Raw genomic sequence first — 4,865 nt, 5'->3', positions numbered from 1 at the left:
CATGATCAAGGTGATAGCACAAATCCGCGTAATCTTGTGGAAGATCTCCAAGAACAGTTCAACAAGATTCAATTGGAAGTCAAAGCTATCCGTGGAAAAGATTTGTTTGGAAAGAATGCCCAGGAGCTATGTTTGGTTCCCAGTGTACAAATACCTGCTAAATTCAAGGTCCCTGACTTTGAGAAGTACAAAGGTAGTTCTTGTCCACAAAGCCATCTTGTGATGTATGCCAGAAAGATGTCTACTTATGCAGATAATCATCAGTTGCTTATCCATTACTTTCAAGACAGTTTGACTGGTGCCGCACTGAAGTGGTACACAGGTTTGGATAGCACCAATATTCGGACTTTCAACGACCTAGGTGAGGCCTTTGTCCGACAGTACAAATACAACTCGGATATGGCTCCAGACAGAGATCAGCTCCGATCCATGGCTCAAAAAGATCATGAAGCTTTCAAAGAATATGCCCAACGATGGAGAGAAACTGCTGCTCAGATTAATCCACCGTTAAAAGAGAAAGAGATGACAAAGATCTTCTTGAATACTCTCAGTCCGTTTTATTATGAGCGCATGATTGCTAGTGCTCCAAGTGATTTCACCGAAATGGTAAACATGGGGATGCGTCTAGAAGAAGGAGTCAGAACCGGACGTCTGACTAAAGAAGGTGGATCTTCAAGTGGAACCAAAAAGTTCGGAAGTGGTTTCCCAAAGAAGAAAGAACAAAGTGTTGAGATGGTGTCCCAAGGAAGGTCAAGAGGGAACGTCAATCGTCAACGACAGGTAGCTGCTATCGCACCAGTCGTTAATACAGCGCCAAATCCGGGATTTACTCCGCAATTTCAACAACAACAGCCTCGACAACAGGCTCAGCAGTTCAACAATAATCAGAATCGTGTACAAAGAGCTCCGCAGTTTGATCCGATTCCAATGACCTACACAGAATTGTATCCTGCCTTGGTTGAAAGAGGTCTTGTTCAAACTAAAGCACCACCACCAGTACCTGAGAAACTCCCATGGTGGTATAAAGCTGAAGTCTCATGCCCTTATCATCAAGGAGCACCTGGCCATGATCTAGAGCATTGCATAGCTTTGAAATATGAAGTTCAGAGGTTGGTTAGATCTAATCTCCTATCATTCAGAAATTTGAATCCAAATGTGCAAGCAAATCCGCTGCCCAATCATGGAGGGCATGTTGTAAACATGGTATATGGATGTCCTGGTCCATACCGAGTCTATAATATCAATTACTCAAGAGCAGATTTGGTACAAATGCACGCCACTCTCTGTCGAGGGCAGAATTTTCGCCAGCATCACTACGGTTCCTGTAGCATATGTTGTGTAGATCCTCACGGATGTTTGATTGTGAGAAGAGATCTCCAAGTTCTGTTGGATAATGGTACTATTCAGATCTACAGAAATAGGGATGAAAATGAAGTTAACATGATAGGATGTTATCCGCATGAGCTTTTAGTCTCAGATATCAACTCGGAAATGCCTAAAGTTAACGTCATCATTCCTCGTTTCAACATGCCCGAGCGCATAGAAGTTACTTACAACAAGCCAAGGGTTCCTGTTGCTCCTTTGATCATTTGTCTACCTGGACCTGTTCCTTATGACTCTGACAAGGCAGTTCCATACAACTACAATGCAACAATGATAAAGAATGGACAAGAAGTTCCTTTACCTACTCTTTCATCTGTCGTGAACATCACTGATGTGAGTCGAGTAACAAGAAGTGGACGTGTGTATACTCCACTACCTTCAAAGCAGCCTGTTGCTCCTGCAACCGGACAAAATCCTGCCAATACACCAGTGAGAAATCCTGTGGGGATTCCTGTCAGTAATACAAACATTGACGTTGGTCAATCCAGCGGAACCAATGCCAATCCTGACTTTGACGAAAATTTGAAGCTTATCAAAAGAAGTGAATACAAGATTGTGGATCAGCTTATGCAGACTCCTTCAAAAATCTCAATACTTTCATTGCTGTTGAATTCAGAAGCCCACAGGGAAGCCCTGATGAAGGTCTTAGATCAAGCTTTTGTAGATCATGATGTGACTGTTGATCATTTTGATGGGATAATAGCTAACATAACAGCTTGTAACAATTTAAGCTTCTGTGATGAAGAACTTCCCGAGGAGGGTAAAAATCACAATCTTGCTTTGCACATTTCTATGAACTGTCAGTCAGACTCTTTGTCCAATGTGTTGGTAGACACCGGATCTTCCTTGAATGTGATGTCAAAGACGACTCTTGCTCGCTTGTCTTACCAAGGAATGCCTATGAAATTCAGTGGTGTAGTAGTCAAAGCATTTGATGGATCGCGAAAATCTGTTATTGGCGAAGTCAACCTTCCCATGACAATTGGTCCACATACATTTCAAATCACCTTCCAGGTCATGGACATTCAAGCTGCTTATAGCTGTCTGTTAGGACGACCATGGATCCATGAAGCAGGGGCAGTGACTTCTACGCTCCATCAAAAGTTAAAATTTGTAACAAATGGAAAATTGGTAACGATAAGTGGAGAACAAGCCTTAATGGTGAGTCATTTATCCAATTTCTCTTTCATAAGTGCTGATGATGTGGAAGGAACTCAGTTCCAAGGTCTCTCTTTAGAAGACGAATCTTCCAAGAAGAAAGCATCAATCTCTTCTTACAAAGAGGCAGTAAAAGTAGTGAAAGATGGAACTACCACTGGCTGGGGGCAAGTTGTGATCCCGACCAAGAATGAAACCAGAGCAGGTCTCGGATGTTCACCAACATTCTCAAACTGCACCAAGAAGGATGAAACCCTTCGTCCGATCAAAGAAACATTCATTAGTGGAGGATTCCTTAACCCAATTCCTCAAGAGGTCAATGTCCTTATTGAAGAATGCATCGAAGAAGGTCTCTCCGATACTGAAGAAGAATGGAAATGTTATCTCAATGACTCGGGATACATATCTCAGGAAGAACCATATCCTCCTTCAGAGAAAACAAGTGCTAAAGAAATTCCGCCTGTTCCTGCAGAGATCTGGGACACCTTGGGACAACCAAGTGGAAAATTTGATTACATGGTGAAATATACTGCACCTGAAAGTTCAAAGATTTCGATTGAGGATATTCAACCAACTGGATGGGGAGATTCCTTTGAATATGATAGTCAACCAGAAGAGGCCTATCAGCCCTGTCAATTTTCTCAGCAGCCTGAAATTACTGAAGATTTCAGCTTCAACGCATCTGCCAAGGTTTATAATCCTGAAGATGGTTATTATCACATAAATGCCATTTTTGAAGATGAAGGGGAAGATGGCCCCGCAGTTGACTCAGAAAGTGTCGCTGACAATGAGTCTCTTCATCCTGAAGACTGGGAAATACATCCTGAAATTTCTGAAGATTGTGACTCGTCTTATGCTCTTCCAGAGGTGGAAGAAGACCGTTTCAACTCTACAAAGAACAAGGGTGACAAACCAGGACCTTCAAATCCTGCTCGACCAGCGGTCAATGTCAATACTGAAGATAATTCTGGGGAGAATTTTCCTGAATACATAATACACAGAGGAGTTCGTTGCTACTGGAAGGCTGTCGACGTTCCGAATGTTGTTCGCCGCTCAAAGTAATCACCTCGCTGTTATTTTGACCTCCTGCCTTGCCCAAAGCAGAGAGATGTTTTATAGGGCTTTGCTTTTAAATGTTCCGCCCGAATAACTTTGTGTATAGGGCTTTGTTTTAAAAGTTTCCCTCTTTGTCCTGCCCAAGACAAATGAGTTTGTGTTTAGGGCTTTGTTTCAAAAATGAATCATAAATAAAGTGTCATTTTGAATTCCCTACATTATATGTTTTATTTTTGCTTTTTTCTGGAAATGGTAATCCTAAAAAACCAAAATAAAAAAATAATAAAAAAAAAAACTTTTTTAAAAAAAAAATCTGCATACACTCCTGCATTCATAAATTTTCTGAAATAAATATAAATCACATGTGTAGATTTACTATTGATAAACCCATTGAATGCAATAACCCTATGCCCTCTCCCAACTTTGAGTTTCCTGTGTTCGAAGCCGAAGAAGAGGAAGAAGAGGAGATCCCGGACGAGATCTCTCGATTACTTAAGCACGAGGAAAGAGCCATTCTGCCTCACAAAGAGCCTTTAGAGAAAATCAACTTGGGTTCTGAAGAAGACAAAAAAGAAGTGACCATTGGATCGCTGCTTGATGCTGATATCAAGAGTAAGTTGACAAACCTTCTCAAAGAATATGTTGACGTGTTTGCCTGGTCCTACCAAGACATGCCTGGGTTGGATACCAATATTGTTCAGCATTACTTGCCATTGAAGCCAGAATGTCCGCCAGTTAAGCAGAAATTGCGAAGGACTCACCCTGATATGGCTAACAAGATCAAAACAGAAGTTCAAAAACAGCTCGATGCAGGTTTTCTTGTCACCTCTGAGTATCCTCAATGGTTGGCCAACATAGTGCCAGTTCCGAAGAAAGATGGTAAAGTCAGAATGTGTGTTGACTACCGTGATTTGAACAAGGCCAGTCCAAAAGATGACTTTCCATTACCTCATACCGACATGTTGGTTGATAACACCGCTAAGTTCAATGTCTTTTCCTTCATGGACGGGTTCTCCGGTTATAATCAGATCAAGATGGCTCCTGAAGACATGGAGAAGACATCTTTCATCACCCCATGGGGTACCTTTTGCTACAAAGTAATGCCGTTTGGATTGAAGAATGCAGGCGCAACTTACCAAAGGGCAATGACTACTCTCTTTCATGACATGATGCATAAAGAAATTGAAGTTTATGTGGACGACATGATAGCCAAGTCCAGCACAGAAGAAGAACATATTGAATACCTTTTGAAGTTGTTTCAACGACTA

The sequence above is a fragment of the Vicia villosa genome, linkage group LG1 (genome assembly GCF_029867415.1).
Source record: "Vicia villosa cultivar HV-30 ecotype Madison, WI linkage group LG1, Vvil1.0, whole genome shotgun sequence".
In the NCBI taxonomy this organism is placed as follows: domain Eukaryota; kingdom Viridiplantae; phylum Streptophyta; class Magnoliopsida; order Fabales; family Fabaceae; genus Vicia; species Vicia villosa.
This window is presented reverse-complemented; position numbering follows the sequence as displayed.